Source organism: Oryctolagus cuniculus, chromosome 1, assembly GCF_964237555.1.
Source record: "Oryctolagus cuniculus chromosome 1, mOryCun1.1, whole genome shotgun sequence".
In the NCBI taxonomy this organism is placed as follows: domain Eukaryota; kingdom Metazoa; phylum Chordata; class Mammalia; order Lagomorpha; family Leporidae; genus Oryctolagus; species Oryctolagus cuniculus.
In genome coordinates, this window is record NC_091432.1 from 111,232,346 (window position 1) to 111,244,827 (window position 12,482).

At 49.5% G+C, this 12,482-nt stretch overlaps 1 protein-coding gene across 1 annotated transcript in view; it reads right to left on the reverse strand.

The window, feature by feature from the left end:
* Positions 1-12,403, reverse strand: part of VPS11 (VPS11 core subunit of CORVET and HOPS complexes) — a 28,803-nt gene extending 16,400 nt beyond the window's left edge. Inside the window, exon 1 of the mRNA XM_051837700.2 lies at positions 12,244-12,403. The gene's annotated coding sequence lies outside the window, so the exon portion shown is untranslated. The remainder of the gene's footprint in view (positions 1-12,243) is intronic.
* Between the last annotated feature and the right edge of the window lie 79 nt (positions 12,404-12,482).

The window sequence follows — 12,482 nt, forward strand, 5'->3', positions numbered from 1 at the left end:
CGAGGATCTCCATCCATGTCTCCCACATGGGTGGCAGGGATCCAAGCATATGGGGCATAATCTGCTGCCTTCCCCGGACTCCAGCCAGCACTCTGTAAGGGATGTGGGTCTCACAGGCAGAGGCTGCTTAACCCACTGTGGCATGAGCCTGTCCCCTACAAACTGTTTTTAAGAAGCCCCTCTTTGGGGCCGGGGCTGTGACGTAATAGGTTAAGCCACCACCTGTGGCACTAGCATCCCATATGGGCACCGCTTCATATCCTGGCTGCTACTCCCGATCCAGCTCTCTGCTGTGGCCTGGGAAAGCAGTAGAAGATGCCCCAAATCCTTGGGCCCAGGCACCTGCATGGGATATCCGAAAGAAGCTCCTGGCTCCTGGCTTCAAGTCAGCCCAGCTCTGGCCATTGTGGCCATTTGGGAAGTGAACCAGTGGATCAAAGACCTTTCTCGGCCGGCGCCGCGGCTCAATAGGCTAATCCTCCGACTGCAGCACCAGCATCTCGGGGTTCTAGTCTCGGTTGGGGCGCCGGTTCTGTCTCGGTTGCTTCTCTTCCAGTCCAGCTCTCTGCTGTGGCCAGGGAGTGCAGTGGAGGATGGCCCAAGTGCTTGGGCCCTGCACCCACATGGGACACCAGGAAGAAGCACCTGGCTCCTGGCTTTAGATCGGCGTGGCACGCCGGCCGTAGCAGCCATTTGGGGGGTGAACCAACAGCAAAGAAAGACCTTTCTCTCTGTCTCTCTCTCTCTAACTCTGCCTGTCAAAAAATAAATAAATAAATAAAAGACCTTCCTCTCCCACTCTGTAACTCTGCCTCTCAAATAAATAAGTAAAATTTTTAAAAAAATCTCTTGGGCCGGCGCCGTGGCACAATAGGTTAATCCTCTGCCTGTGGTGCCAGCAGCCCATATGAGCACTGGTTCGAGACCCAGCTCCTCCTCTTCCAATCCAGCTCTCTGCTGTGGGAAAGCAGTAGAAGATGGCCCAAATACTTGGGGCCCTGCACCCATGTGGGAGACCCAGAGGAAGCTCCTGGCTTTGGACGGGCCCAGCCCTGGCTGTTGGGGCCATTTGGGGAGTGAACCGGCAGATTAAAGACTTCTTTTTTTTTTTTTTTTTTTAATTTTTTGACAGGCAGAGTGGACAGTGAGAGAGAGAGAGACAGAGAGAAAGGTCATCCTTTTGCCGTTGGTTCACCCTCCAATGGCCGCTGCGGCTGGCACACTGTGGCTGGCGCACCATGCTGATCCGATGGCAGGAGCCAGGTACTTATCCTGGTCTCCCATGGGGTGCAGAGCCCAAGTACTTGGGCCATCCTCCACTGCACTCCCTGGCCACAGCAGAGAGCTGGCCTGGAAGAGGGGCAACCGGGACAGAATCCAGTGCCCCGACCGGGACTAGAACCCTGTGTGCCGGCGCCGCAAGGTGGAGGATTAGCCTAGTGAGCCGCGGCGCCGGCCAATAAATCTTTAAAAAAAAAAAAAAAAAAAAAGACAGAAGCCCCCCTCCATTGCTTTTCTCTTAATAGTTGTTAAAGTACTGAGTAGAATAAGCCTTGATTTCAGAACAACCAACCTCTCACCACAAACTTGGCAGCTTTTCTATCTTGTTTGTATTATAGTGGTCTATACAATCTATAGTAGGTGTGTCCAGCCAGATCTCCACAACACACTTCAGGAAACCAGTGGTGATGAACAAATTAGCTCTGGCATGGAGCTCTGCTCTCTTGCCCGTAATAGCCTGGAAGACCAGTTTGGTTTTGCTTTGGTTTTTGTTTTTTTGACTTGCGAGGCAGGGAGACAGTGGCACACAGAGATCTTCAGCTGGTTTACCGCTCAAATGCTGGAAACAACAGCGGCTGGGCGGGGCTAACACTGGGAATCTGGAACTCAATCCAAATAGCCCCTGTGAGTGACAGGGACACAACCAGTGGAGCCATCAGCTGCTGCCTCCCAAGGTGCACTTTAGAAGGATCCTGGAACCGGGAGCCGAACCAGGACCCGACCCCAGCTCTCTGACACGGAATATGGCATCCCAAGCAGCATCTTAATCACAGCACCAAATGCCGCTGGTGCCCACCCTCCGGACACTGGTTTCAGTATTGGCAACAGAGCATCAAGAATGACAAGTTATGCACCATTAAAAAAAAAAAAAAGGGAATTGAGTTTACTGTTTGTTTTCCATGAGGAGCTAGGTAGAGAGAGGAGTGACCTAGCTTTATCTGAGATAGTACGGACATATGGAAGCGTCTATGTGGCTAACATTTGTGAAGTTTAGTTTTCCACCCCTCCACACACAACTTTTTTAGCTTCAGAATAGTTTGTTCTTTAGTCCTACAAGCCTGAGTTTCCAGGCTGTAAGAGTTGTAACTTGTTAAATGTCCATTGTTCTTTTTAAAGGAAGATTTATTTATTTGAAAGGCAGAGTTACAGAGAGGCAGAGAGGCAGAGAGAGAGAGAGGTCTTCCATCTGCTGGTTCACTCCCCAGATGGCTGCAATGGATGGAGTTGGGCTGATCCGAAGCCGGGAGCCAGGAGATTCTTCCAGGTCTCCCACGCGGGTGCAGGGGCCAAAGCGCTTGGGTCATCTGCTTTCCTAGGCCATAACAGAGCTGGATCGGAAGTAGAGCAGCTGGGACTGGAACCGGAGTCCCCGCTATGCAACAGTGCCAGCCCCTGACATGTCCATTGTTTACATTGGGGAAGGTGAAAGCAGAGACCTGGGCTCTTTATTGCTAATGTGGGTGCGCCCCCTGCTGTTCAGTGGATGGGGCTGCAAGTCTTCTGTGTTTGAATCTTGCTCCACCTACACACCTTGGATTGGCTTATTAATGAGAGATACCATGGCAGGGATTGGCCCATGAGAGCAACACAGGACCTCCTGGGACTTACAACCTTCCTTCCTTTCCTCCTTCTGACAGACATGTACTGAGAAGTTCCTGTCCCCCTGGAATTGTAGTAGATGTACAGAGTGTAGAACAAAGCATAGCCCTCAAGCACCACACTAGGCGACAGGAGTAAAAAGGGCCGTCAGCAATCAGCCCTGAACTTCATGGTGCCAATCATAACTAACACAGCGCTTGCACCTTTCCTGGGATCTACCTGACAACTGTGTGCAGAACAGGTGTCAGTATCCTTGGTGAGAAGCCGACTCCAGGAGGTGAAAGGGACTCTGGGTAAAAACATCAAAGTTCTTTGGAAATCAAACAAGAGTTCTCAGGTCCTGCAGTCTCCAAGTCATTGGCTGGAGCGTGAGGCTAGGTTATGCTTGTCAGACATACACCAGGGTTTGTCATTGGGTCACACTTGTCAGCACAAGCACAGGGAGCAAGATCAGCAGGTGCAAAACACAGAAGGCCACTGTGTGTACAGATTCACCTCCAGTTCTGCATCCTGAGAACTCGTGTTCCGAAGAGACGAAGATAAAGTGAAATCTTTCATTTAAAATGAAAACCATCACAACACAGAAGCAGGAATGCAAGCACTGTCTGGGGATGCCCGGCCTCTCGCCCTCAGCACACAGCCGCCCATGGTGTAGAACACTTGGATCGAATGGAACACAAGAGCACTTCTTCCGCATGCAGACCTTCCCTTTTCTCTCACACTTGTTTTTCTCGCCTAGCTCTCTGTGCAGAAACAGTTTTCAGGAATACTGAAAAGTCTCATTTTATTTTATTTTTTTTCTCTTCACCTTCAAGAAGGTGAGCACCAGTTTCCACTTTCAGAGCAAGAGGATCAACTTAAACATGGAGGTCCTGTATTTCGACAGAGCCCAGGGCCCCACAGGCACCAGGAACAGGAGGAAGAAGCTTGTGGCTGAGTCTTATTATTTTGACCTAAGGAATTTATTAATAATATTAATAGATTCTCAGGGTCACAGCAAATTCATGATGACTACTACAACACAGTTCTCATTTCTCTTGTTAATGTGATACCAATACAAAGAGAACAGATTCAAGGTGGTTCATGGAAACAATTCTAAGAATACAATAATACTTCTTCTCCCCTTCCTTTTTTGATTTTTTTAGATCACTTTTTTTTATTTATTTTTATTATTTTTTTTTTGACAGGCAGAGTGGACAGTGAGAGAGAGAGACAGAGAGAAAGGTCTTCCTTTGCCGTTGGTTCACCCTCCAATGGCCACCATGGCCGGCGTGCTGCGGCCGGCGCACTGCAGCCGGCGCACAGCGCTGATCTAATGGCAGAAGCCAGGTACTTATCCTGGTCTCCCATGGGATGCAGGGCCCAAGCACTTGGGCCATCCTCCACTGCACTCCCTGGCCACAGCAGAGAGCTGGCCTGGAAGAGGGGAAACCGGGACAGAATCCGGCGCCCCGACTGGGACTAGAACCCGGTGTGCCAGCGCCACAAGGCGGAGAATCGATTAGCCTAGTGAGCCGCGGCACCAGCCCTTTAGATAATATTTTTTTAAATTTACATAATAAACAAAGGCTTAATGCTACACTAAATAGAGTTCAACAGGTAAAGAGTAAAAAAACCTAGTTCAGGGGCCAGTGCTGTGGCGTAGTAGGTAAAGCTGCTGCCAGCAGTGCTGGCATCTCATATGGGTGCCGGTTCGAGTCCCGGATGCTCCACTTCCCATCCAGCTCTCTGCTATGACCTGGGGAAGCAATAGAAGATGGCCCAAGTCCTTGGGTACCTGCTTCGGCTGGGGAGACCCAAAAGAAGCTCCTGACTCCTGGCTTCGGATGGGCTCAGCTCCAGCCATGGCGGCCAACTGGGGAGTGAACCAATGGATGGAAGACCTCTCTCTCTCTCTGCCTCTTCTTCTCTCTCTTTCAAATAAATAAAATAAATCTTTAAAAAAAGACCTAATTCAGAGGGAATATAGGCAAGGGCTATAAACAATAATCAAATGAAAATATGACCACTGAACTTCTATACAGTAAAAAAAATTTTTTTGACAGGCAGAGTGGACAGTGAGAGAGAGAGAGAGAGACAGAACAGAGAGAAAGATCTTCCTTTGCCGTTGGTTCACCCTCCAATGGCCGCTGCGGCTGGCGCGCTGCGGCCAGTGCACCGCGCTGATCTGAAGCCAGGAGCCAGGTGCTTCTCCTGGTCTCCCATGGGGTGCAGGGCCCAAGGACATGGGCCATCCTCCACTGCACTCCCTGGCCACAGCAGAGAGCTGGCCTGGAAGAGGGGCAACCGGGACAGAATCCGGCACCCCGACCGGGACTAGAACCCGGTGTGCCAGCGCTGCAAGGTGGAGGATTAGCCTATTGAGCCACGGCGCCGGCCCATACAGTAAATTTTAATCACAGATCATTAAAACTATAGTAGTATGTCATTCTTTTGTAATATATTTTAACGAATTTTTTAAAATTTTATTTATTTTGAGAGAGGTAGAGACAGAGAGGTCTTCCATCTGCTGGTTCACTCCCCAAATGGCTGCAATGTCGAGAGCTGAGCCAATCAGGAGCCAGAAGCTTCTTCCAGGTCTCCCACACAGGTGCAGGAGCCCAAAGACCTAGGCCATCCTCTGCTGCTTTCCCAGGTGCATTAGCAGGGAGCTGGATTGAAAGTAGAACAGTAGGGCTGGTGCCACAGCTCAATAGGCTAATCCTCCGCCTGCGGCGCCAGCACACCAGGTTCTAGTGCTGGTTGGGGCGCCAGATTCTGTCCTGGTTGCTCCTCTTCCAGTCCAGCTTTCTGCTGTGGCCCAAGAGTGCAATGGAAGATGGTCCAGGTCTTTGGGCCCTGTACCCTGCAACCGCATGGGAGACCAGGAGAGGCACCTGGTTCCTGCCTTCGGATCAGCGCGGTGCGCACCAGCCAGAAGGGCCACTGGGAGGTGAACCATCAGAAAAGGAAGACCTTTCTCTCTGTCTCTCTCTCACACTGTCCACTCTGCCTATCAAAAAGTGGAGCAGCTGGAACTTGAATTAGTGCCCATAAGGGATGCCTGCGCTGCAGGCTGGGGCTTTAAACCGCTGTGCCACAGCGCCAGCCCCAGTATATCATTCTTACACACTGGTTTGACAAAGATGTAATACAAAGTCTGACAAAACTATATTTACTGTGACTGACTGCCGACTATGAAAATCCGATGTGCAAAAGGAAAACCATATTTCCCGAAGCACTTAATCAAGCTTTTAGCATTACAATAGCCCTCATTTTTCAGTGTTGTTTTTCTAGGCTAATACCGAAAGCAATACGAAGTTAGCTAACATGCATGTGTGCTGACGACTTTATGTCTTCCGTTTTTACACCAGCCCTGGGGTGTGGACCAGCAAGAGGAGGAAACGCAGGCCCAAGAAAGCTACCAATGTTCCGAGAATCACACAGATAGGAAGTGGTGGTATTCACAGGCAAACCCAGGTCTGTCAAACCCCAGAGCCCTGTACCCAGGGTACTCAATGTAATTACCCTTCTAGAGAAATGCTCAAGTCCATCAGCTTGTTCATAAGTCTAAGTGATTGTTCTGCGTGATCATGAAGTCACAGAATTCAAGAACCCTTGCAGTCTTGCTCCTCTCCTTGACACAACAATCCCCATCTCAACACAAACTAGGAAAAACGTTCCCAATCCACTGTCTCTACTTCTCCGCATGTATCCTATTCAAATTCATAATCCGAAGACTTTAAGCATGCATTTATATAGTAGTGATAATAAGGATACAAGGATTGTCATTCACTCAGTAAACCCTTCTGGAAGATAATTTAGCAATAATTATCAAATGCTTAAAAACAGGAATTTAAGCCAGCATTTCCATTTCTAGGAATTTATTCTAAGTAAGTTCTAAAGGATAGACTTGTGTAAAGATTTATCAGTAGGGGCTGGTGCTGTGGTGCAGCAGGTTAAAGCCCTGGCCTGCAGTGCCAGCATCCCATATGGGCACTGGTTCGAGTCCCAGCTGCTTCTCTTCCAATCCAGCTCTCTGCTATGGCCTGCGAAAGCAGTAGAAGATGGCCCAAGTCTTTGGGCCCCTGAACCCACATGGGAGACCGGGAGGAAGATCCTGGCTCCTGGCTTTGGATCAGCACAGCTCCAGCCATTGTGACCATCTGGGGAGTGAACCAGTGGAGGGAAGACGTCTCTCTCTCTCTCTCTCTCTCTCTCTCTCTCTCTCTCTACCTCTCTCTGTAACTCTTTCAAATAAACAAAATCATTTTAAAAATTTATCAGTAAAGTTGCCTACTGCAGTTTTATGATCGTGAAAATAAAAGGGGTGGGCATTGTAGAATAGCAGGTTAGGCCTCTGCTTGAGAGGCCCACATCCCATATGGGAGTGCCAGGTGGAGTCCTGGCACCTCCACTTATAATCCAGCAGTTTGCTGATGTGCCCGGGAAGCAGCAGATCATGGCTCAAGCACTTGAGGCCCTCTGCCCACGTGGGAAATCCAGATGGAGTTCCTGGTTTCTGGCTTTGGCCTAGCCCAGCCTTGGCTGTTGCAGCCATTTAGGGAGTGAACCAGCGGATGGGAGATCTCTGTATATATGTATTGCTCCTTCTCTCTTGGTCACTCTTTCCAATAAATAAATCTTTATAAAAATGTAATTTTGGTACACAAATTATTGCACTTGCCTGTGCTACAACCTCATAAATGTAGTCACTGAACATCCTAGAGAGGAAAAGTATAGTTTGGTATTATTTCATCAATAAATTAAGTGAAACATGGTCATGAAATCTTATCTTAAGTAAAGTTTCAGCCGGCGCCGTGGCTCAATAGGCTAATCCTCAACCTTGCGGCGCCGGCACACCGGGTTCTAGTCCCGGTCGGGGCGCCGGATTCTGTCCCGGTTGCCCCTCTTCCAGGCCAGCTCTCTGCTATGGCCAGGGAGTGCAGTGGAGGATGGCCCAGGTGCTTGGGCCCTGCACCCCATGGGAGACCAGGAAAAGCACCTGGATCCTGGCTCCTGCCATCGGATCAGCGCGGTGCGCCGGCTGCAGCGGCGGCCATTGGAGGGTGAACCAATGGCAAAGGAAGACCTTTCTCTCTCTGTCTCTCTCTCTCACTGTCCACTCTGCCTGTCAAAAAAAAAAAAAAAAAAAAAAAAGTAAAGTTTCTCTTGGTCGGGGCGCCGGATTCTGCGGATTCTGTCCTGGTTGCCCCTCTTCCAGGCCAGCTCTCTGCTGTGGCCCAGGAGTACAGTGGAGGATGGCCCAAGTGCTTGGGCCCTGTACCCCATGGGAGACCAGGAGGAAGCACCTGGCTCCTGGCTTCGAATCAGTGCGGTGCACCGGCCACAGTGCGCCAGCCACAGCAGCCATTGGAGGGTGAACCAACGGCAAAGGAAGACCTTTCTCTCTCTCTCTCTCACTGTCCACTCTGCCTGTCAAAAAAAAAAAAAAAAAAAAAAAAGTACAGTTCCAAGTGTGTGTAGAACTAAGCAGGCTTTTTTTTAATGTGCTTTCCCAGGCACACGAGTAGGGAGCTGGATGATAAGCAGAGCAACCAGGACTCAAATAGGCACTCCAATATGGAATGGCAGTATCCTAAGTGCCAGCTTTACCCACTGTGCCACCACAATAGCCCCAGTTCATCTTGTCTTGCTGGAAATGGATTCTCCCCCTATCTAGGGTTGTAGCAAAATGGGGTTTCTTTACCATAAATAATTTTTTTCTCTGACAAAATAATTTAAATTTTTTTACTTGGGTATAACACATGTACAGTGAAGTTACATACTACAGCCCACTGAAATTCCATAAACTCGATCCACCTCTTGCAACCGGAAATGAGAACACTGCCAGTGCCCCAGAAGCCTGCCTCCTGCCCTCCTGTAAACTCCTGGAGCAGAACTATCGTGCCGTCACCACTGTAGCTCAGCTGTATCTGCTTTTACACTTATTTTTTTTTTAATTATGTTTTTTTTCTTGACATGCAGAGTGGACAGTGAGAGAGAGAGAGACAGAGAGAAAGGTCTTCCTTTACCGTTGGTTCACCCTCCAATGGCCGCCACGGCCGGCGCACCGCGCTGATCCGAAGGCAGGAGCCAGGTGCTTCTCCTGGTCTCCCATGGGGTGCAGGGCCCAAGCACTTGGGCCATCCTCCACTGCACTCCCTGGCCACAGCAGAGGGACAGAATCCGGCGCCCCGACCGGGACTAGAACCCAGTGTGCCGGCACCACAAGGCGGAGGATTAGCCTAGTGAGCCACGGCACCGGCTGCTTTTACACTTATATAAGTGAAATCAGACAATACATACTCTGGCTCCTTTCACTCAATGTCATGTGTGTGGACTTCATTTAAGTTTCAACAAGTAAAACAGACCATTTATTCCCACTGAACATAGAATACACAATTCCATTATGTGAATTCACAATTTATTTCTTCATCCAGTTACTGATGGGCATTTGGGTAGTTTTCAGTTTGGACTATTATACATAAAAGTGGCTATCAACAGTCTCTTGGCGACTATGCTTGCATTTATTAGATATAAACCTAAGAATAGGATTGCTGGGTGACAGCTGATTTTTAAAAATTCTCCTGGCCCAAGATGTCCACTTTGATCAACACTGCCTTAAACCCATCACGTAATGTTCGTGGTTTATTATGTATGCATACGCCCTTGTTAATGTGTTCATTTTCAACTTGTTAGTTCAGCAGATGTCCTGCAAGACAGCAACTCCCACCCCTGCCCCGTGGCTTTCTGCACAGCAATGGGGACGGGATGTCGCCCTGAAATGTCAGTAACAAGTTATTCTGGACAAGAACTGTGGAATCCACCTGCCAAGGCCAGCCTAAATCACATGTCTTACATAAAAAATTTCCCATTGTTTTACGGCTCATTCTTGTGAAGCACAATTCTCTCTGGTCAGAGATCAAAACAGGTGTCTCCCCAGAGCACCTGCACCTGCCGCACCTCCCATGGGGATGGCTACCTCATTTGAGAACTGTAGCTGCACTAAAGTGCTCCCACCAACCTATCTTGGGGTTCCGGGGGTGGGAGCTCTATCAGGAACAGGGAAGACTGACTTTGTTAATTTTCTAATCTGCAATTATCTAACATGTCTTTAATAAATAAAAACAGATTTTTAATAACCATTAACATATTTGCTTCCCAATAGATCGCGGACTTCTCTGAGAGCAAGAACAAACTCAAACCATCTCTGGGTTGCCACCCATCTAGCACAGCGCTTGCTTACACAGAAGCCCCGTCAGTGTCACAATGCATAGTCTTTGTTTGAAATGGGTTGAAAGAATCTACTGGATAGCTGGCCAAAAGTGGAGTCAATTATTGAACAGAATCTTCCTCTGTGGAATTGAATTGACAACTCAGATGTTCATGTTGGCCAAACAAACTCCATAGCATGGAATGTTCTACAACAGTAAACAGCAATGAGTCACAGTGACATGGAAAATGCTCCAGGATTTATTATTAGCTAAAGAACAGCAAACAAATGTAACTGCATAACATTTTATGGTTTAAAAAATATAAATGGGGGACACCCTGTGGTGTATTAAGTAAAGCCACCGCCTGTAGTGCTAGCATCCCATATGGGTGCCAGTTTTGAGTCCTGGCTGCTCCACTTCCAATCCAGCTCTCTGCTGTGACCTGGGAAAGCAGTGGAAGATGGCCCCCAAGTCCTTGGGCCCCTGCACCCGCATGGAAGACCCAGAAGAAGCTCCAGGCTCCTGGCTTCAGATCGACCCAGCTCTGGCCATCACAGCCATTTGGAGAGTGAACCAGCAGGTAGAAGAGCTCTCTCTCTCTCTGCCTCTGCCTCTCTGTAACTCTGCCTTTCAAATAAATAAATTAATTTTTTAAAAATCAGTACATGTTTCTTTAAAAAAAAAAAAAAAGAATTATTTTATTTATTTGAAAGTTAGAGAGAGAGGTAGGGCCAGAGAGAGAGGTCTTCCACCTGCTGGTTCACTCCCCAAATGACTGCAACAGCCAGAGCTGAACTATTCCAAAGCCAGGAGCTTCTTCCACGTCTCCCATGTGGGTGCAGGGGCCCAAGCACTTGGGCTATCTTTACTGCTTTCCCAGGCCTTAGCAGAGAGCTGGATCGGAAGAGGAGCTCAAACTGACGCCCATAAGGGATGCCGGCACTGCAGGCTGGGGCTTTAACTCACTGTGCCACAGCACCAGCCCCAGTACATGTTACAAAAGAGACTTACTATTAATGCAGAGGAAAAGGCCTAGAAGGCCACATACCACATTCCACAGTGCTAACTGCAGTCACATTCAGAGTATGGGAGGTTGCAGTTGGTGTTAAGGATTTAGCTGTAGAGAATGGATTTTTCTTCCAAGGTTATTACATTTGTGTATTATTTGTGTAATTGAACTGTTAACATTTTAAATGAAATTTCTCCCAGTTTTTCTAGTATCTGAACACTGAACTATTCCAAAAATAGCTCTCTCCCTGGTTCTGCCAGTAGGTTGATCTTTCAAGCATAGTTACCTGGCTATGTCCACCTAAGCACCATGAAAAATGTAGAGCAAGGAACAGATGAGGATTCCTTAAACAAGCTCGGATTTGACAAAGTGCTGCCCACGGCAGCCAGGACTCTAAAGAAAGTCCTGGCAGACCGATGCAGTGTCGACTTCTCTTATGGGCACTGGTTCCAGTCCCGGCTGCTCCACTTCCTATCCAGCTCCCTGCTAATGCACCTGGGAAAGCCGCAGAGGCTGGCCCAAGTCCCTGGGTCCTCACACCCACATTGGAGGCCTGGAACAAGCTCGGGGGCGCCTGGCTTCGGGCTGGCCCAGCACCAGCCATTGTGGCCATCTGGGGAGTGAACCTCTCTCGGTCTCTGCCCAACTCCGCCATTCTCATAAATAAGTCTGTAAATAAAGCAATAAATCCTGGCATGGGTTGGGTCACATTTTTAAAGAATGCGCCCTCTAAGGGCTGCGAGGCGCTTTAATTCTCCCACAGAAGCAGTTAGAGATGGTGCAGATTTAATGCAACAGAAAAACGGGGGACACGCGTGCTCACCGCACTGTAGCCTCAAATAATAAAAATGCCTTTTGTCTGTAGCGCTTTACAGTTTGGGGTTTTCTTTCGTATACGAGGGGGGTTTAGGGTAAGGAGTCCAGGCCAAGTTCCGCCACTAACACATCGGTTATCCCTGGCCCACCAGCGAAGTCTGATTTATGGCTTGTTTTCTCAACGAAACAGGGAGGCTGGGGCGGACCAAGTCCGCGGCGCAGCCATTCTCAGATGTCCATCCAAACCCGGCCAACAAACGCCTCTTCCGCATGGCCGCGGAGGGGATGCTGGTCACTGCCGGGGCTCCCCAGGGGACCCAGAGGTCCGAGTGCGGGACCGACCTGCTCAGGACTCGCTCCAGGTGCGGGTCATTCCCGAGCCTCGCTGCGATGCACCCAGCGCCGGGGCCGGAAAGGATCCCCTAGGCGCCGCGGGGCCGGCACTGGCGAGGAGGGAGCGGACGCGCCGGCCCGTGACGTGGCCCAATCGGCTGCCGGCGCCGGCGCTCTCACCCCAACTGGCGGACTGGCCCCGCGGCCGCCTCCGGGACACCGCGGGGACGGAGAGGGGGCGGGCCTAG